Raw genomic sequence first — 22,544 nt, 5'->3', positions numbered from 1 at the left:
TTCAGTAATCAGAGGTTTGCCCTGCCATACAGATAGGTCATAGAAATTTATTTCTGGTAATAACTCTCGTTATAGGCAAGGCCCCCAATTTAAATTCTTTAAGGGAGAGGGAAAAGTTTCTCTTGAGCCCACAGGGTCTCGATTTCCTTTCGCTCAAAATATTCCACATGCCAAAATGACACATCTTGGGGAGGCCTGTTCTGAATCCCTTCAGAACAGAGGCATTATGTCTGTCTTATGTCTTTCCCCAAGATTCCCAGGTAGCTGCCCTAGCTGGGCAGGAGAACACAGCTCTCCAGCAATTCATTCTATAACAGTTCAAAGGTGTGTGCATACTCACTTCCAGTTTGTAAAAAATATTATAGAGATACATATCATATAGATATATGTTATATGAGATTTATAATTATTTATAGATTATATATCTGTGCTAATGTATAACTGACACTATAAAATATACACTACAAACTAAAAAAAGATGAGATAAAAAATAAATTCAAATAGAAGTTTAAATACTTTCTCTCCACACCCCACTGAATCATCTGTGCATCACGCTAGTGGTTTTTGCTCTGTACCATCTAAGAGGAGACGGGAAAGTCCTGTGAAATGGGAGAAGAGGCTGTTGGCATTTAGAACACCTACATGTGGCAGGCACTGTGCTCCACTCGGGAACTTGACTGGAATTCCCCGTCCTGTTTGTCCACTCTACAACGCTCTCCCAAAACATTTAAACACAAGTTGAGGTTTTCTCCATTTGTAGGGTAGAGGAGAAAAATAGCTTTTTCCTCTACTCTTTTAAGTTCTCAACCAGGACCCCTGTAACAAAAGACAGATTAACAGGACAAAAGCATACAGATTTATTTAATATAAGTTTTATATGACATGAGAGCCTTCATGAGGAAATCAAGACGTGAAGAACTCAGTTAAAGCTGAGTGTTTTTATGCCAGGTTTGATGAAGAGCTGGGAGTCGTGGGAAGATAAGATAGAACAAAGCATATGAGCTGAGTGTCGTAAACTGGGGGAAAGTTAACAAGACCTGCTTGTTCAAATTCCTTCTGTGTCCCTCCAGTGTCTTCTTCGGAGATAAAGCTGTTCCTTTCCTCCAGGTACAGGGAGGGCACCTCTCATGTGTGGGTTTTATGACCTGCTTCAGGGGAAAGTCCTTCCTGCACGTGCCATTTCTCACATTCCTTCAGCTTGAAATATTCAATATGCCAAGGTGCCACATTTTGGAGGAATGTGTCCTGAACCCCGTGAGAAACCAAAGCTGAGCGATCCAGCCAAGATTCAGGATCCTTCTCTGAAGTGTTCCCAGGACACCATTTCTCAGCCGGTTCCTATCAAAGTACCAGCGGGTGTTTGTTACCAGGATACTAACTCCCATACGGACTTTAAGGGTAAGACAGCCCAGAATGGGGAAGTCAGTATCTTTGCCAAGTGTCTCTGTGCACATGGCCATGAAAGTTTGGGAGCTAGTTTCCTGGCTCACCTGACGGGGGAAGAAAAGGACCCTGGAGCTTTTTCTTGCTCCTCCAAGAAAAGACTTGGTTGATAAGGCTTCTCATTTTCCAGCCCACACTGCTTCCTATCGGTGCGCCCTGCCCTAGGAAAGGTGTGTGCCTGGGAAGTGCCGGCATCACTGGCCAGGTAGATGCACCTTGCCCTCCTCTCACACACCCACACTGCCAACACACACAAGCACATGCTTGCACTCATGCCTACAGATGCACGGGCACACACACATGCATGTACATACACCTTGGGCACAAGGTTCTCTCCTCCAGCTGCCTGTGCCTTAAGGCAGAGAGGTGAGGAGGAGGAAGACTCCAGGGTTTCATATTTCTGATAGATGGAGCCTGGCTTGGGTGTTGGAGCAAAAGCCGAGACACTGGAGTTCTGGCCGGCCTCCCTCCAAGAACACCCACAGCTCTGAAAGCTCAGTCAATAGTCCATTGTTTGCTGGGAAATTAAGAAGATAAGGGAGTAGAGGAACTTAGTCTAAAATGCTAAGAGGCAGGCAGCTACTATCTCAGATCTTCAGCAGCCAGGCTCCTGCCAAAGTGTTTGCCATTCAAAGGCAGATTGTGCCTGCAGATTTGAAATTCACATTCCAGAGTCGCTCCCCCCACCCCTCTCTCCCACCCCTCCACTTTCCACAGCCCTGCCTTCTAGCATCCTTTTTCCCTCTCTCCCTGCTCTCCATTCCTCTTTTTTCCTCTATCCCCTTGTAGTGCTTCAGCTGCCCTGCCCTGGGGGATCCAGTTCTACTGCGGGGCTCCTGGAGGTCCTGGATGGGCTGGACCCTGATCCTTCTGGACAGCTGAGATCTAACAGGTGTGTGATGCTTCACTGAAGCCCAAGGAGAGCAGATGACCTTGGGCAAGTTAATCCACCTCACTGGGCCTCACACCCGTAAAGCCAAAAGGCTCTGTTTTTATATATCTATAAAAGAAATTTTAAGCACTAGGCTAGATGTTGTCAAGGGTCCCTTCCAGCTTTCAGGAGCTATTCCATATCTTTCTGAAACCCAGGAAGGAAGGTTGTCAGGAGTCCATTCTGAGTCAGAGGCCAGCCTTGACTTCATAATGAGGATTTTGAATCAATTTTCCAAATGGAACTAAACCAGTAGCCTGCTCACTGGCATAAAGCCTTCTCACCCTGGATGGAAGGAGAGTTGGTCACAAGGCCATTTGTAGCTCACAAAAATTCCCACCAACTCAGTAATCTACAGCACCAACCACACAGAGCCTAAATTTAGCTTCCCTGAAAAGAAAACTTACTTTACCAAAAATTATATTTGGAAGTCTTTGTGAGATAGACTGATTCTCCCAAATCAGTTCAGAACCAGGCAAAAAATCCTTGGTCTGAGAATTAGGAGGCAAAGGAAATTGTGAGGATTAAGGAGCAAAGTGAATATGCCTTAAGTATTCACTAAGCAAGTGAATATCCCCTTGATTTCTCTCACAAGACCCAAGATGGTGGAGAGACAAAAGGGAGGGCCAGGGGTGGTCTGAAGCCACCTCAAAGGGCTCACAGAGGTAGGGATGGTCTCTACTCAATTCTTCCATCATTGCTGAAAAACCGAAGGTGCCGATCGTGTCAGGATCCAGAGAGAAGTAACAGAAGGAGTAAATACGCTGAGCCAGGAAAAAGCCTGGTGCTCTAAATGCAGAAAGGCCAGAGTGGCTCGAGCAAAGTGAATGGAAGGACGATGGAACGGGGCTGAGATGAGAGAGGCCAGCAGGCCCAGATCCTGTGGGGCTCTGAGGCTCAGGGGAGGGGTTCGGGAGTGCGTGTGCAAACACACAGGGGTGTGCGTGTGTGTGTGTGTGTGTGTGTTTTGAGAGAAAGGAATGAACGTGATCTGACGTGTTTAAAAGGTCGCTCTTGGGGATAAGGGTGACCAATTACGAGACCATAAAATAAACCAGGCAGGAGGTAAAGATGACTTGGGTTAGGGTAGTGTTAAAAGATAAACTGAGGCAAATTTAAAATTTTAAGAGTTTATTTGAGCAAAATTCGATTATTCGAATCAGGCATCAGCAAACAGGGAGTAGTCAGGAGCACTCCACCGCCAGGCACTGAGGAGAGACCTACCGAGAGAAGGTGGGAGCAAACCAAGGAAATCATTGGCTCAGCTCAAAGCCTAGCTGGCTGTTTGTGATTGGTTGTCCTTAGCGTTTCATTTTTGTAACCTTGAGCCATTTACGGGCTCAGATTTGGGTTTGCTGATATAGGCCACCACAGCATGACAGCCCCCTCAGTCTAGTGGCCTCTGGTTTAATTAATTTAACAGTAGCTACAGTGGGAGAGGTGCCAAGGGGGCCTATTTGGGCAATAGCATGAAAGTAGGTAACAACATTGTGTTGTATATTTGAAAGTTGCTAAGAGAGTAAATCTTAAAACTTCCTATCACAAGGCAAAAAAATTTGTACCTCTGTGGTGTGATGGATGTTAACTAAACCTATTGTGTTGATCATTTTGCAATATATACATATGTCAGATCATTATGCTGTACACTTAAAGCCAATACAATGTTATGTGTCAATTATATCTCAATAAAATTGGAAAAAAATTTAAAATAAAATAATTTCTAAAAGAAAGTAGAGGGGTTGGCTTGGTGGTGTAATGGATAAGTTCACACACTCCACTCCAGCAGCCTGGGGTTTACAGGTTTGGATCCCAGGAGGAGACCTAGCACCACTCATCAAGCCATGCTGTGGCAGCATCCCACAGAAAATAGAGGAAGATGGGCACAGATGCTAGCTCAGCAACAATCTTCCTCTAGCAAAAAGAGGAAAATTGGCAACAGCTGTTAGCTCAGGGCCAATCTTCCTCACAAAAAAAAAAAAACAAAGAAAGAAAGAAAGAAAGTAGAGCCAGTAAAACTTGCTAAAGGATTGGATTTGGAGGAGAGAAAGAGAGGAACAAAGGAGACGTTTGGGTGTGGGGTCTGAACAATTGGGTGGAGGAGGGACAACAGACTGAGGGGGGAGACAGGGCACTGAGTCAGGATCATGAGTCACGAGTTGTTTTGCACCTGTTACCCATCCAGGTGGAAGGGTCAATACACAAGTCTGGGGCTCAGGGGAGGCGGCTAGGCTGCAGCTTCACCCAAAAGTGCTGTAGTATACGAGGGAGAGGATAGGAGGAGGGGAAACAGAGTCACAGAACTGAAGAAATGTTGTAGAATGAAGAGTAGAAGGCAGAGAAGTGAGAGATTCTCTATGGGACGGGAGTATAATCACAGAGGGATTTTTATGGAAGTCAGTTGTAAGTCTTAGTAGGTTTGAATGGATATTCTGATTTTTTTTTTTTTTTTTGTCATTACTAAAACGGAAATGTGAGAAGGTGCCTTAAATTCTTATTAACAACTCCTTTCTGGCCCTCATATCACAGAAGAGGGTCACAGAGAATGTTTTATTAACAATGCACATTCCTGGGCCCTACCTTAGACCCACTGAATTAGAGTCTGAGGGCTGGGGCCCAAGAATCAGCATTTTCAACGAGCTTTCCAGGTAGTTGTTTTTAGCACCAAAAGAACAAATGCCTTGCCCCTGCCAAACTCTCACAGGGAAGAGGAGGTGCAGGAGAAGGGTTCAAAACCAGAAGAGGAAATGGGAGACACACAGCACCCACCCCATCATTTTGCCACCAGCCAATGAACATTTGTTGAGTATGTGCCATGTGCCAGGCACCATACTAAACACCATACAAGCATCATTCCTTTTCACGCTACGTCATTCAGTAAGCTAACCACTGTTACCGGTCCCATGTCACCTTTGAAGCAGCAGAGTCAAAAAGGAATTAAATAATTTATCCAAGAAGATGTGGTGTATACATACAATGGAATACTACTCAGCCATAAAAAAAGACAAGATCATGCCATTTACGACAATGTGGATGGACCTTAAGGGTATTCTGCTAAGCGAAATAAGCCAGACAGAGAAAGACAAATACTGTATGATTTCACTTACATGTGGAAGATAAACAAACAAACACATGGATAAGGAACAGATTAGTGGTTACCAGAGGGGAAGGGAGTAGGGGGGAGGGCGAAAGGGGCACATGTGTATGGTGACAGAAAAAAACTAGACTATTGATGGTGAACATGATGCAATCTATACAGAAGCTGAAATATAATAACGTACATCTGAAATTTACACAATGTTATAAACCAATATGACCTCAATAAAATAATTTTTAAAACTAAATAAGTACATAATAATTTATCCAACAAGATCCAGCCAGAAAGTGATGGAGGTGATATTTGAACCCAGGTCTTCTGGCTCCAGAGCACTTAACCAACACTCAATGCTGCCAAACCAATGACACCACTTATTTTCCCCAAAGGAGCAATGTGGGTTTCTCTGAGTTTTGATGTTGGTAGAGGACGTGAGGGCCAGCTGACTGCAGCATCAGGAGCCCGATGATGGCCAGAATGGATTTGGCTGATCTATACCCTCATTCAGGGGTAGCTTAGATGGATAGGTTGGTGTTTCTGAATCACCAAGCTGGAGGTGGTGGGGCCGAGTGGGGGTCCATGGTCCCAAGGAGAGAGGGAAAAGCAGTGATTTCACCAAAGCCTCCTTGCCCATCATCCTGGAGACACTCAGGCCAAATGGCCCCCAAGCTTCTAGGACAATTACAGGTGAAATGGTTGAACCCACCGATTGCAAAGGCCTTTCTCGGCCTGAATTCATACTTAAAGACTAGCACTGCTCTGTAAAGAATAGCGTGACCACGGAAGAGCCAGAAGAGGCTGAGAGGGAGAGAAAGGAGTACCTAGACACTCCAATCTCCCACTATAGGGTCATCTCCTCTGCTACCGCCTCCCTTTAGAGACTAAGTTCAATGATGACTTAAACTATAAATGAGGGACTTTGTCTTCAAAATTTCCCAGTTATAGTATCTAGGAGACTATAATATCTGAGAAGAGACCTCACACTGGATTAAAATAGCAGCTAATATATGTTGAGCACTTACTGTGCCTCAGGCACTGTTCTAAGTGCTTTCTACATATTATGACAGCAACCCTGTGAGGGGAGTTCTATTACCATCCCTATTTTTCAGATGCGGAAACTGAGACACAGAAAGGTTAAGTAAATCACCTGAGGACCATGGGGTAGAAAATGGCAGAGCAGGGATGTGAATCCTGCAATCTGATAATGCTCATAACTACTACTCCATACTGCATCTTGCTTGCCACCATGATCAGTTGTTAGGGATTTCCTGAAGACCTGTGTTGAGAAGGATCTGAGGCCGTATCTTAGCTCAGAAAAGAACACCTGATCAATCCAGAAGAATGTCCCTGAGGGCTGGATCCCCACTGTTTGTAAAGACGTCACAAGCCAACCAGGACATAGCAATCAGATGGAGTGGCTGACTGAGCAAGCCAAATCTCAATAGACTCAGAATCTTCCAGAAACAGACCTAGATATCAGACAGGTGTCCAAAGATGAGTAAATAATTGCAGGCTGACTAATACATCCTCAGTGTAGACTGTAATGCCAGTAGCAGGTCTTGGGGAACCTTTAACACAGAAAGTTATCTTCAGAGACCATCCCCCCCCCACCCCGGCCTTCCTAGGCTCCTTCTCCCTTCTGTGGCAACCTCTCTTAGCACCCACATCCAACATATTCCTTCACTCCCCCTACCCTCGGTCAAAGCGAAATACCCCTCCCAGGCACTTTCCACACACCCACACGCATCACCATCGCTCTCTGTTCCATCACTCCACTTGGATTTTTTCCATATCATTTATCCCACCTGGCATATTTGAACTTATTGGCTGATTGTTGTTGTTGCTGTTTATTTTTTATCCTAGTCCATTTGCATATAAGCTACATGAAAGCAGAGACTTTGTATCCACAGCATCCAGAATAGAGAATGCCATATAGGAAGCTTTCAACAAATAACTATTGAGTAAATGAACAATTGTACAGATGAGGAAACTCAGGGTCAGAGAGTTTAAGTAATTTTCCTAAGTTCCTACAGTGGGAAAGTGGCAGAGATGGCATTCTAACCCAGGTCTGTCTAACTCTGCCTCTAAGAAATCACGACACATAGGGGAACCCTGATAAATCACTCCTGATCCATTAAATACAAATGCTTGGAGATATCAAACAGCATGCTTAAGGCCCCAAATAGTTATCATAACTTCCGGAGAGACTTCACCAGAGACACTCTACCTTAATGGACTGGTGAGAGCAAGTGCTTCTCACCCGCCACTTCTGTGTTACTTCAACATCAAAAAGTATGTCCTCACATGGTCCTTCTCTGAAATGCCTGGAATTAAACAAAGCAGGCGCAGCCCCTGCCCTTTGGAAGCTCAGCAATCTAGAACAAACACTGATGCCCACAGGGCTGGTCTCATGAGCTGGCAACCACATGGTCTGATTTTAGAGGCTGGGAAAGCTTAGTCCAAAAATATCCACCCCTCCCAAATGCCGCAGCGCCCAGAATTCCACCATTAGAGAGATATTTCTGGAGGTTAAGCACTGTCTCTGATTCTGAGTCACTTTGCTTTAGGTATATATTTTTTTAAGACAGTACATAGTTGTGTTTAGGCTTTTTGAAATAAGTGAGTTGATCTCACTTATATTTATTATTATATTTGTCATAATGCTATTATCTTAATTTTTTTCACTTTTAATGCTTCATTTATATTTCCTTTGTTTTCTTTAACTGTGTACTCTGAATTTGAGTCCTAGAAGTGGTCAACCTTTTCAATTTTAAACGAGATGCTTAAATTTCTATGTCTCAATTAGCTTCAGAAATCAAGTAGTATCCATTATGTTCCAATTAAGAAAGGTGAGAAAATTTATGATCTTATAATTCTTCCCATTTCCTTTCCACCTAACACAGCCCTCCCAATAAACATAAGCTTCTTGTTATTGTTATCGGATTTTTCCTTCCTTATGGCTATATTATTATCTTTATTTTTTTTTAATATTTGGTAATTGCTGGGTTTTTCTTTCCTTTCATGGACTTCTTTTAAATGCAATAAGTATCTGGAAGAGGACGCAGTTCTCAGACAGCAAAATCTTTGGATGAATTAAGTGCTCAAAGTGCTTTCATTCATGCAGAAGGAACCCCTAGCTGGCAGGACTCGAAGAGGAAGGGGGCAGGGAAAACACAAAAGGGAAATTGGATGGAGGATGGGGAAATACACGGAAGGCAAATCTTACCCACCTCTTCGTTTTGCCTTTTGACAAACATAGAAACAAGGAGAAAACATAATGTAAAGTAAACAAATGTTCCCAGAAGGCACCAAGCCGGCTGATGCTCTCTTGGTGTAAAAGAGGACAGAGGTAAGACACAACTGTGTGCGGCATCAAAGGTTGGCCCAGCGGGGGATGGCGGGGGAGGAGGAGGAGAAGCTGAACTTCCCAGGGAGTCCTGCAGACCTGCTCCCTGACATCACAGGCTTCAGAGTGCTCTCCCAGCTCCCTACCCCACCCCACGTCACGTCCTGTCCACACACAGTCTGCCCGCCTCTCATTGTAGAACGGGGCCCTGCACACAAAAACAACTGCCTCATGCTCATTCCAGGCTCGATTCTTTCTGAAACGGCCCTGGGTTTCTTTATCTCAACCCCTTGTGAGAACACAGGAAACCCTGCTTCCCCAATCCTGAAATATCTGCTCAGGAAGGAAGGTATATCGTCTTTCCAGGGCCTCTGTTTTGCTTGTGAACCACTTCGATAGGCGGCTTTGTAAACGCACCGCAAAAGCAAACCAGTGCAGACCTTCCTTGTAAACGGCATGTTGGAAAGATAATGTCCAAATCCATTTAAACAATGAGGGAAAAGTTAGCTCATAAAACCAGGTACAAACTTTGTACCAACTGGACCAAACACAGTACTGGAGAGGACTTTTGTTATTGTTTTATTTAGCTTAGTTTGTTGATTTTTCTTTTTGGCTTACTAAGAATCATTCCAGAGAAAAATCATTCATTTTCTTCTTCGATATTCTTGCCGTACAAGGGTATAATTTGTTAATTCACCTCGCATCAGGTCCAAATGAAATTCACTTTTTCATGCTTTAGAGAAAACATACAAACCTCCAGCTAGTTCAATGATAGTTTATGATCAATTTTTATAAATAAATAGGCTAAGTCAAGACATCCTAAGAGAATAATAACAACTGAATTAGAGAGCTATCATGCTCGCTATTAAAAGACTTTGATTAAAAATGTTTGCCAGAGAAGAAGGGTAGGAGGGGCCCCTGGGATTGCTTCATGGCCTCAGAATTCTGTGTTTCTATAAGCAGAAGGGGTATCTTTGCTTGACAATGTTTTCTGGGCCATCACCCATGATTTCTAAGCTGGACCCAGGTCTTAATCATGCTCCCACGAGCCTCAGATGACCTTTGTTTCAGAGCTGATGACAAACCCACCTTGCTGGGAAAAATTGTCAGTTGAGGTCTGGAAATGAATTTTTTAAAACAAAGCCATGTCCTGAAGTCACCAAATTCCAAGGCGATTTCTCTGTCTATTCCTAAGGACCCATCACCACAGACGTGAGGTGTTATTTGTATACCAAATACGGCAGTGCACCTAAAAAAATAAAAATAAAAAGCCGATGAGCGCTCTTTGCCTCTGACCTCTAAAAGCATCCATTGGGCAGCGTCTGGATTCTTACACACCGAGCCTGAGAACAGTTTCCGCCTCCTCCAGCGCCGTCCACCCGGGCCCCTTCTGCTCCGCCCCGCCGCCTGGCCCTGCTCCCTCCCGTTGCCCACCCAAGTGGCGCAGCTCGAGTGTCCTCCGGCTCACACCGTGCCTCTTGAACGGCTCCCCGAGGATGTCCCCATTGAGGAGCGCGAACAAAAAGACCTTTTACAGGCTCTCCCAGGCGCGGCGAGAGCGAGGCGCCTTTGAGGAGCCTGCCAAGGAGGGCGAAGGCCTGGCTTTGAAAACGCTTCTCCAGTTTGCTGACTCGTGGGACTTGGCGAGCCCAGGGGACAGCGCTGCGGGGAAGGAGCCCCCGACGGGCCTCCCTGGCGGCGCCCCCTGCCCTTTTCATCGGGCGCCCTGCGAGGGGCCGGCGGCAGAGCCCGGTGAACGAGGACTATTTGTCGGGCCCCCTCCTGGCACTGCAGCCCATGTATCAGGACGCACGCCTCCTGACTGCTAACTAATGGCAGAGAAAGGACAGCGGTTTTGCGCCCTGTCACCTGGAAAGCCCGTCTAAGCGGCTGTTCTGTCCTTCTGGTCTCTCCCCCCGGGCCCACCTGGCCCAAAGTTCCGCCTCTGTGGGACACGCAGAAGTGGCCAGACAAGGACGAGGATCAGTCCGAGTGGAAAAAGTCAGAAGAGGAAGCAGTGAAACTCCACCGACCACAGGAGACGGTTCTCCTTTGCTCTGGGGCAGCAGTCAGGCCCGTGATTCAGCACAAAAACCACCCCAAGGCTGCCCCAGCCATGTCTGGTTCTGAGCAATTTCTTTGTGTTCACTCAGCTTTTCCTTCTGTAAAATAGGCCTAAGAGACACGGGCCCATGGGAGTTGCTCAATAAAGCCCTATTGTTTAGTCAGTCGACAAACTGCAAGTCTGAGTCTTAAATACGTCACCCACTGACCACTGGGGATGGGTGAATAATGAGAGCGAGGACGCGAGGGCAGCCTCCTCGCCCATCTGTTTATTTTTCCTGCCTGAGTCTAAAATGGCTTCAAGCCCTGGACTCACAGCAGTCATGCCTCTTCCTGTGGCAGCCAGAAAGGGGGCAGAGGACAGTGCTACTCAAGGTCGTTTGAAGGAGGCGAGGACCTACCTACCACAAAGGGCCGTTGTGAAAATGCAGACGCCGAGGAGCAAGGAGCGAGGACAAGACTCCCACTCAGGAGGCACCCCTTGCTGGGACTTTAGGAGCAAAAACAAAGTGTGGTCACCTACAGAAGGCAGAGGCACAGTTAAAGCCTTTCTGTGAATTAGAAGGCGGCACGCCCTCCAGGTGGAAGAATTAAACACCCTCTCTGGGCAGACAAGTTAGGACAGGGGTGCCTGTGTAGGTAATCGGGTAGGACCCGCGCCCCTTTCTCCCAGCCTGGGGTTGCAGGGGTGGGTAGCCCTGTCTGGAGGTCAGCCCCAATGCACACCCCCCTACACCCTCCGGGCACCCTCTTCCTCCCTCCCAGGCCCTGATTTTAACAGCTCTATTGCTTGCCAGGGAACTGTGGAGGCCGCTCCGGAGCCTTCTCCAGGTGCAGGAAGCAACACCAGAGCATCTTCTTAAGAAGTAAACAATGTCGCCTAAATTAGCTCTATTTTTTTTTTCTGAATGGCTTTGAAGTGGCAGATTCTAGGGAAACCCCCAATACCCTTTAAGGGGGAGATCAAGCACTGCAGCGTGTTGCAGCGAGGTTACTAAAGCCGTTCACAGGCCTAGGGGCTCGCCGTAAAGGTGCAGTCAACACGCAGGCGTGCCGGTGAATGAGCACAGCCCTCATCCTCTGGGAGCATACCCTCCAGTGCCTTGGAGGGACCAACAGCATAATGCACAGGCCGAGGGAAGTAAAGAGATGCAGAGTAAGCACTGACAGGCACAGAGGAGGGAGCAATACATTTATTTTAGGAGAACCAAAGAAGGCTTCACAGAGAAGGCTTCCAAGGATAGATGGGATTTTCATGACTAGAGGAGCCAGGTTGAGGGAAAAGCATTAGCAAAACTAGGAGTCAGGAGAGCTGTGGTGTGGCCAGAGCACAGGGTGGAAGGAGTGGGTGAGGCTAGAGGCCAGCTGGGCCAACCCTGGGAGGCCTGAGAACAAGGAGGGGTCAGAACTCGGCCAAAGTAGGGGAGGGGGTTATAATTCAACCTCTATCTTAGGATAACTCTGACAACACGAGGAAGTCAGACCATAGAGACTAAAGATATTAAAATCATCTAGAAGACTTGCAATGACCCAGGAAGGATGCTGAGGCATGATGGCCAGGCGAGTGGGGACGCAAAGGAGGAAGTAGGGAGGAGGACAGGGAGAAGGGGACACCAATCTGAATCTGAAATAGTGAACACAGGAGTGAGAGCAGGTTTAGAAGAACAAGGCTGAATTCAGTTAAGGAGAAGCCCAGTTTGAGATGCTAACAACTCAGTCTTGTAGAAATGTCTAGCAATTAACTAACCATTTAGCTAGTTTTAAAACTGAAAGGCAAAGAAATTGGTAGTGAACCAGGGAGGTGCGCAAGAGTCCCTGGCTTATTGGATGGCTGTGGTAGTGATGAGGTCAGGGCAGCCGTTCTCAGACCTCAAGGGCATCAGCATCGCCTGGGGTGCGTGGTACCAAGGCAGATGGCTTGAGCTCGCCCCCAGTGGTCGTTGAGTGTTTGGCGTCAGTGCCTACAGAAGGGACACTGATGCCAGTTACTTGGTTAAAAAAATTAAAAGTCAAGGACATTCCTTTAAACTTTTAACTCTTTTCTCATTAACTAACTAGAATATCTTCATCTGTTTACCTTTTAACGAAATAATCTCTCTTAATGATTAACTGCAGTTAATTCCCATTGGCCAGCAGAAAGGTCAGTGAAATTAGCCTCAGGAGAAACCACCTAAGATGGCGAAGACTATTTTATCAGAGGCGGGAGGAGATGGAGAAACAGAGATAAGAGGTGGTAGGAGGGCATGGCTACGTGCGAAGAATGGTGGTCTGAGCATTGCTGTCAAAAACGGCTTAGCGGTCATGGGTGGTCACTACAAAATGTTGTGAGGAGCCAATAGATTCTGTCCTTCTCCTCAGGAAAGGAGTATGGGCTTCCTGCCAGCCTCACGCGGCCTACCCCACATAAGGCCCAAGTGGGCCATGTGTGCTCCTGGCCCAGCCTATCTCAGCAGAAGGCCACTGAAGGCTTTGCTGCTGTTAACCTTTGACCCCTCGACCTGTGTGACCTGTGCATTTCAAAGTTGACCAAGACTTGTTAAAGTGTCACATGAAGAAAAGACAACAAGGCCTGACAGGAAAACATAAGAAATGCAAAGTCAACCTTGAAATCCTACCTGTGCTCAAAAAGGACTATCCCAACCCAAACAAGCTTGGAATCCAAGGCCAGTTTTCACAAAGCTTCAAATATTGGCATTTAATATGAAGCGTCATTCAGAAAGAAATGACAAAGGAAAACACGTGCATCTTAAAAGCTGATTAGCAAAGGGCCAAAGAAGGGGAGAAAGAAGGAGGACATATTTTCCTTTTATCTGAAACCTAGACTAGGCCTGAACCCAACCGCCCTATCCCCAGCAACCCTGTCTGCACAGGGAGTGACCAACCATCCCAGGTTGCCTGGACGCGCCTGGTTTTAGCAGTGAAAATCCCAGGAACCCCCTCCATTGGTTAGTCACCCCGGGTCCCCATCTTGGGAGACTCAGGGACTCAGTGCCAGGCCGATGTGCTATGAAAATGTGGGACTGGGAATGAGACAGACTCCTGGTTCTGTCAACTCCTGGCTTGCCACTTACTAGATGTGGGTCCCAGCACAGACCCCGTAATTTCTCTGAGCTTCAGGTCCCTCACTCTAAAAATGGGGCTTAAAAAAGCTGCTTCCTGGTATTGGTTGCAAGGATTGATGTGTAAAGGAACACGAAGCACGCACTCTGGGGTACACGTGAGCTTTCAACCAGCGTGCGATGTGAGCTATCTACCGGTAATGGAGCCAGCAGGTTTGCCCCCGGGTGTGGCCCGTGCTGGGAGGGAGGCAGAGGTGTGGACCGTTGTTGCTTCCCCTGGCAAACGTGCAGTCCCTGTCACACGTGGCCCCAGCGTCCCAGGGTGCCAGGGTCCCGACAGGAGGCCAGAGCTTGCTCGGGGCCCGTGGGAGGGAGATCTCTGGTGATGCTCAAGAGCACTGAGCAGGCACACAGCCGTCGTGTGAGAAAGCCACATCCCCAGGCCACCATGCCTTGCTCCTGCGTGCCAAGTGGCGAGGCTGGAGGCAGGGAACAGCCACGGAGAGAAGCAAGCTGCCAGCGTTTCTAAGTGCTCGATGACGATGAATTCCCTCCTGTGGGGAACAGTCCGAAGCACACTGAGCGACAGCAGCCACGTGCATCTGGCCCACAGCCGTCCTTCCGAGGCCTCCCCGAGCTCTGGGTTTTCGTGGAAATGGCTGGGTCTTCTCATCAGTGAGTGACAACGGGGCACGCAGTCTCAGTGAGGTGGGGCACAGGCCCCCTCAGAGGGGCTCGAGGCAGAGGACACTGCCCCCAGCGCTGTGGCAATAGCAAGAAGATGAAATAAGACCCTTGATTTTCAAAGATTCTGTGAGGGTCCTTGAACTGCTCTGCTCGCTTTTTCAGCGGCTGTGTGGCATTTACAGGCGAGTGACAGAGAGGCAGGAAGCACAGAGGCTCATGCAGATGCAAGAGTTTTGTTCACTCCAAGTATTAATTGAGCTCCTACTATGTAGCAGCCTTTCAGTTACACTCTGTGCTTTGCTCCTCACAGCAGAGATGCCCACACGGCAGCCTGGGCTGCTCTCTCCCCACAGCTCCTCCTCTGGCTCCGCTCAGAAGGGGCACACGAAAGCCCCTTTGGACTAAGTGCGGTTATTATAAGGTGTGGTCCCCTAGACACTGCCCTCTCTCTATCTTGACAATACGACTTCCTGTGATATTACTGATTACCTCCTGTCATCTCAGTAACAAAGGCTGATACCTGGGGCTGTTTTTTTTCTCCTCTCGGCAATATGCTTGACATTTAATGCATCATCAAAAAGTTTCTGAGGTTTTGGGGCTAAAACTCTGAGAGTATTACTTCCTGTCCCGGCAGCAGCTCAGGTTCCCTGAGCAGCCCCAGGCTGTGAAGTAGGGCTGCTGCTCTGCTCTCGACTTCACCAGATGGTCCCATGGACTCCAAAGCTCGCCAAGAACCCAGCCCACCCTCAGTGAACCCTCTCAAGGGCTGAGAAATGTGCTCCAGACCTGAAACCAAGGGCCACTGGTTCCTGTCCCGAGCTCTGTCCCTTGGTTCTACAGTCCTTGAGCAAGTCACTTAACCTCTCAGCTGCTCAGATCAGTAGCATTGCAACGTTGTGCAAAATGGTCCCCAGAGCCTGGTCTGGCATCCAGTCCTCTGATCTCCAAGTATGGACTTGAACTGTCCTCAGACCAACGGGGTGACCTGCAGTGAAGCCTTCAGCAAAAGCACTCATTTTTCCTAGAGGTAAGAAGATTATTAGCTTGATCTTTCCAAAAACCCTCCCCAATGGCCTAGCACCAAGGAAATTTGCTGGACCTGCTCCGTGAGAGCTGGAATTTGCACCCAGCAACGCAGAAAAGCATTCACCATTTCATAACTCTTCATTCCTTCCACAGGATTCGTGGTGCATGTGCTCTTGGTCAGCTCCAGTGCTAGGCTCAGGGGTACAAGGATGAAGACAGCAAAGCCCATGTCCTCTGGGATATCATGTGAGCCAACAACTTCCCTCAGGGTAGTGCTGAGGAAGGGCTCAGGGGCACAGGAACAGAGCCTCGAATTATCCCGAGTGATTGGAGAGACGGGCAGGGAAGGAGCCAACACTGGAGCTGACTCAGGATCTAGCATCAGTTGAGCAGTTACACACTCCAGGCAAACGCAGCAGAAGCACCAAGGCCACAGCCCCAAGACAGGGGAGGGCAGCTAACGCCAGGCAGTCCCACAGGACTGGGCTAAGCGTACATGGGCAGCGCTGGAAACCAGGCCTGAGGCTTCAATGTCTGCTGAGAAGTGTGGCTGGTACTCATTCAGGTTTTCAATTGGGGGAGCACAGTATAAGCTGTGTAGCCTAAAAGTCAGGGGCACTGATTTGGGGGGTCACCCAGACCTCAGATGAATCCCTGCTCTTTCTAATGGTGTAACCTCTGCTGAAATGCTTCATCTTTCTAAACCTCCACTGCCTCATCTGTAAAATGGCATAACAACGATACCCACCCCATAGGATTGTCGCGAGGGTTACACAGAATAATAAACGTGGGGTGTTGAGCACCATGCCTGGCGTTCAGTTACAGCTGCCGAGAGGTGAGGTCTGGATCTGTGCTTTTAGATGATTGGTCCAGCACCGTTGGTTGGACAGGTTGGACAGGAGTCAGACGGGGGCAGGGATGAATCCAAATGCACATGTGCACACCCACCAACTACTTGAGGGTGGGGTAAACTCCATACCACACAGAAGATGTGATTTAACTGGAAGGTGCAAGAGGGGAAGAGTCGGAAAACGGCTCACAGGGGAGGCGACATGGGAAATGGATCCTGTGAAGAGGAGAAACGAGGAGAGAACAAGACAGATAAGGAACAGAAGCAGGAAAGTCCAAGGTGTGCAGGAGCAATGAGAAGAATCCAGAGCCAGGGGCCCATGGGGGAGGGGCGGGGAGGAAGGCCTCTGTGGGTCCACACTCAGGAAGCACACATGACACGACCACCGTGCGTGCGGGGGCCAGGGCTCTCGCTATCATGGTGAGTCGGGCCAGCTCCTGCGTCAGGCCCTGAAGGCCACACTGAGGAATGTGGAGTTTATTCAGGAGGTGGCAAGGAGCCTACTCCTGTATTAGAATTATCCATTTCCCGTCCAGTGATGCACAAAACGTTTTCAAGAAGGGAGGGAGACTGCAGTAGAAGTGTTCCCACCCCCCTCCCGGGCTCTCCCGTGTTCAAGGGCAATGAAGCGAGTCCCTTCATGCTCCATTATAACCAAGGCAGTGTCCTTTCTCTCCCTTGTGCACTCAAGTTAATAAGAATAGCTGGTTCAGCTCTGTTTGAAGTGCTTTGACTGTCTTTACTCATGTGATCCTTGTAAGAGGATCGATATTATTATTATTCTCCCACTTTGTGGATGAGGAAACAAGACACCAAGCCATTAAGGAACTTACCCAAGGTCACCAGACTAGTAAGGGACAAGTGGGCCGTCCAGCACAAAAGCCTAAAGGAAAAGGACTGGAGGTTTCTCTGCAAACACCTGAGAAGGTCCCAGCACACAAGTGGCCAGCGTGCCCCATGAGGAAGTCACGTTTCATGTGAGGCCTCTTGGGGACAGGGCGGTCAAAGGAAAGGTGAGGCTCACTACTCCAGGTGGGCACAAAACACTTGAGCTTTGTCTCACCTCCCTCCACTTCCCTTCACGGAGGAAAGTCTGGCTCACACGGGACTGAACATTGCGCCTCACCTAGAGAGAGGGCACAGAGCCTAGAGCGGGTTGGATTGGAATCAGAGATTGCTTCTGGGGGGCCCTATAGGCACGGGGATGACAGACGATGGGAAACGGTAGAACACGGTGATCATCAGCTGTGAGCCAGCCTCCTCTCCCATCCCTACAATGAACCCCGGAGAAAGGCACGCTGTGGGGCCGCTCAAGGAGAGATGCTGGGTCTGGGCGGACTGAGCTTTTTCCTTCCCCCACGGACCAGTGTCTTCCACCTCCACCTTCTGTTCTTAGCCCTGTGCTGTTCTTCCTTAAGATAGCAGTCCTGCCTGCCCTATGCCAACCCAGAAGTTGTGTGCAGAAATGAAGGATGTCACTCAGATGGAGTTCCTCATGGTTATCTGATGAATTTGCAGATGAGAAGGATATTCGCGCAAATCTGAGGAGACATCAGATGGAAAGGGAGAGGCTTGAAGTGAAAAGACCAAATTCTAACTCAGCCTGGAAGTGGAGAAGGGAAAAAAGAGATTAAACAGTGATTCGGTGAAAACCATTAACAGAGTCTGTGCCACACACTTCAAGTCTGTTAGCTCATTTATCACCTCCATTTTACACATGAGGAACCAGACACTAAGAGCCACTTCCCTGGCAACTGGATTAGCCGGAGCATGAACCAGGAGCTGTCTGATTCTGAAGCGCATTTCTCCCCCGCCACCCGGCCGTGTGGAAGGTCCTTTCCCAAGATTTAATTATGTTCTGCCCAAGAATAGGAAGGCATCAGCACATCTGCTTCCTAACCCACGCAGACAAGAAACAACCCAGAACGTGTGCACCAGGGACAGGAGCTCTTAGAAACAGCCCCTATCGCCACACCTTCGCTCCCTCCCCTTCTCCATCACCCTCCCTGGGCGCCTGACCAGGAGCAACCTTCCTCCCAAACCTTGCCCTCTTTAGACGAGCGGAGGACCACAAACAACAGGCTTCCTTGCCTCTGTGCCGACTGAGAAAGGAGCAGCGACCTCTCTGCTTTGTCTCCAATCACCCAAGCCTCTGGCAAATCCAACTTCTTCTGACAAAGGCAGCCAGAAGTCATCCCTGCCGAAGAAGCACTTAGGATACTAATGGTGGCAGCAAGGTACAGCAGCTATGCAAGACCCGGGGAGGAAGCCAGACACACTCTATTGGAAACCTAACTCTGTGTGAGAGACCAACTTCCCCCGGGGGTCCCCTGGGGAGTCATTAAATTTTTGTGTCTTCATTTCCTCCAAGGTAGAAAAGGTAATCATTCTCACCCACCTCACCACAGTGCTGTAAGTAGGAATAACTAATTAACGCCAACGAAGCACTTTAAAAGTAAAAAGCACTTTACATTAATTAACGTGGCTTCTGCTTTCATCTCCTGCAGCCTCATAAAAAGAAGCGAGGTCCCAGATAGCTTCAGATGGCTAGAAGCAGGCACGGGCAGCCGGCTTTCCCGAGGAGGTACAAGGACGGCTCTGTCAGGGCCATCAAAGTTGTCTCGGGGCTCCCGGCCGCTGGAGACTGTTCCACGCTGACAACTGCAAATCCATTTGCATCCACTTAGCTTTCTAGAGACCGAGGCATTTTTCAATTACAGCAAACAACACATGAATGTGAAGCTCCGAGCAGGGAGCACAGGACGAAAAGGACTGGCGAATCTCTGGGGCTCCTGCTGACTTGTCTTGAAAAATCAAAATGAACTTTTTTCTTCAAAGACTTTGCTTTTATTCATCGTCATTATAAAAACAGTCAAGTCCTTGAGGTCTGCAGCTGCAGTGAAAGCGTACAAAATGGGCTTTCTGCAAAACACACACACGCATACACACGAATATAACAATGCTGTGACACTCTTCTTGTGAGCACCAGGCAACAGGGGAATCTGGGTTTGGAGTCCAACCTTCACCTCCATTGGGCAAATTTTGCCAAAGAGGACGTGTTGGTCCCCTCCCCCAAAAAAGGCACCTCCTTTATGAGGATGTTCATATCTGGTGAGGGGCCTTACAGAAGGGGCCTCACAAAAGTGTCTTTAATTATGCAAAATGCCAGACCTTGAAGGATTGCACCCCCTCTGTCAGCTGTGGCTGCCCTCCAAGATGTAACAGAGGTTTTGTCAGTGCATCATAGAGCCTGCTAGAGATGGGGGTTGGAGGTTGTTAACCTGGTTTATTAGTCTAATCCTTCAGGTCCATATGGTCAAAGGGCTTCTGTGGGCCGGGCTGAGAACCACCATGCACAATGGTGTTTCTTAAGAAAGTACGTTCTGATTTCCACGTGCCTCCCTTGGGGTCTGGAATGCAAGGCATTCGTAAGAAGGAAACGGCCCTGAAATATTAGACAATTTTTCCCATTATTTCAGAGGTGAGGAATGTGGTTATCTTGAATTTCCTCTGGATAGATGGTGTTCCTTTTCTCCTTCTCCCCCTTCTTCCTCCTTTCCTTCCTCCACATCACTTTATTAGCTGATAAACCATTGGTGGGTCACATGGACATCCCAGAAGGAAGTTAGGGATAAGCTTTACCCACTACTCCCCAGGGGCAGCGGACTGGGGGTGGATGGCTGGCGCGTGGTCCTGACTTGGGCACCACGTGGAAATGGAGAGGCAGGAAGGAGTAGAAGCAAGACTAGGCCTCAGGGCAACCTGGTGGAACCCCTCAAATCAGTTTCCTTAGCAAGGAAACTTCTAGAGCCCTTTCTTATCAAGAAAGTGATGAGCAGTCAGTCCTTGGGGAGCCAGACTGTTACAGAGACAGAAGACTGAAAAAGAGAGAGGCTCAGCCCCCCGTGGACGAGGTCAGTGGACAGTAAGTTTACTCGACAGCGGGGTTTGGATTGGCTCGAGTGAGCGGAGAATGCAGAGCACACCAAAGGCAGAAATCATTTGTTTGATGGGAAAGATGAAAAGGCCACAGTCCCTTCTCCACGGGAGAATGAATTCCTTCCCTGAGAGCCATGTGACGTACCTCCAGAGCCCCCTGCCAGGTGCCAGTCCCAAGGGAGGGCTCCCAGGTGGTAGCTCTGGGGGGAGAGGGGTGGTCAGGCAGGGACCTCTCAAGTCTGGGTATCCCAGCCACATGCCAGAGCTCCCTGCAGGAGACCCTCACGGAGCCTCCCCTCCGAGCGTGTGAAGGCGGGAAGAGAGGGAGAGGCAGCAGAAACACTGTCTTCCACCGTGATGAGTCGTGTGCAGAGGTGAGGCTGGAGACCACGCCACCGTCTCAACAGCACGAGTGCTGGCCATCTCGGATGGATGCAGCTGTGAACAGCAGGCCAGCATGTCCTGGGGCACATCAGCTGGAGATCGGCTCTCTTGGGCAGCCTTCACAGAAGCGTAAGTTCAGTTTTCTTCTTTTAAAAACCATTTTAAGATTAAAACAACAAAATGCATATGTGAAAGATGTATAACTTATCATAAGGCTTTGCATTTTACAATCTTGTGCAGGGTGGGTTCCTGGGCATGCGAGCTGTGCAGCCACAAAGGACCCCACACTTAAAAGGACCCCCTGCTTGGTTTAATGCTCTGCTGTCACCATGTTGATATTAATCATTTTGGAACAAAGAGCTCCACACTTTCATTTTGCACTGGAGCCGGCAAACTACGAAGCCAGTCCTGGTCTGGTGAGGTAAGAGACACAGATATTACCACCATCCCCACCTTACAGATGTGGAGACTGAGGGTTAGGCAGGTTAAATGGCTTCTTTAAGGTCACCCTGCTAGTAAGCAGCTAACTCCAGCCCCCCGGTCTCCCAAATCCCAAACCAATATTTGCTCTGGCTTATCAGTGCAACATTCACATTGCTGAGTGCCTGCCCAGCTCTGGATGACAACTTTCCACAGCTGCCCCCCACCTTCTATGAGGAGCCCCTCAGCCCTGTTGATGCCACTTGAGACCACCGTCCCCAGCCACAGCTGAGGTCCAAGCTGGACCAACCTGACCCATCAGACTGTCTTTCCCAGGAATGTGAAATTGGTACCCACAGGGACAGCAGATGGGGGCCAACAGGGGCAGCCAGAGCAATAGTGGGGACAGAGGGATGGCGGGTCCAGGCAGGGGAAGATCATACGAAACAATGCGCATCTCCACTCCTCCCTCTCCACACCCCAAATGCGTGACCCCAGAGAGACACAGGCTAGAGAAAGGGCTCAGGTGCTGCCATAAGGCCAGCTGAGAATAATCCAGAAATCTTAGGAAAAACTACCTTAGGCGACCTTACTCACTCATGGTTGAAAACCTGCCAGACCTGCTGGTCACGGGAGTTACATGAGGATGGTGAGGAGTGGTTGGCAAGATTTCTTTTTCATGTTGTTACTATTGCTTAATAGATATAAACATATATTGCACTTACTGTGTGCCAGATACTCTCTTAAGGGCTTTACAGATATCAACTCATTTAATCCTCCTAACAACCCTATGAGATAGGTATTAGTATCACCATCCCCATTTTACAGGTAAAGAAACTGAGGCACAGAGCAGTTATGTAACTTGCCCAAAGTCACACAGCTAGTATGTGGTAGAGCCAGGATTTGAACTAGACAGTCTGGCTGCAAAGTCTAGGTTCTTAACCCTCTTACAAGCCACCTCTCAGAAACATTATTCTGGCCAGTCTGAAATAAGCAAAGCAACATGCAGTTTCCATTTTTAAGTTTCATTTTACCTTTTCAAAATGCAGTTTCTCAGATGTCTTGACTATTTGGAACCAATAAGGCCTTTGAGGAGTCAAAATAGATGTTACAAAGACTACATACAAAAGTGTGACTACTCAGATTCCCCCAGATTCCCTGTCTACTCACACACACACACACACGTGCCAATACATTTTGTTACCCACTTTGCAAGCACACAATAAATTAGAAGGAAATGAGAGTTGACTGCAAGCCGGCATGCTGACAGTATCGAGAAAACATTACTATGAGCCCGACAGTAA

This window comes from Equus asinus, chromosome 11, assembly GCF_041296235.1.
Source record: "Equus asinus isolate D_3611 breed Donkey chromosome 11, EquAss-T2T_v2, whole genome shotgun sequence".
Taxonomy (NCBI): domain Eukaryota; kingdom Metazoa; phylum Chordata; class Mammalia; order Perissodactyla; family Equidae; genus Equus; species Equus asinus.
Note: the sequence above shows the minus strand (reverse complement) of the source record.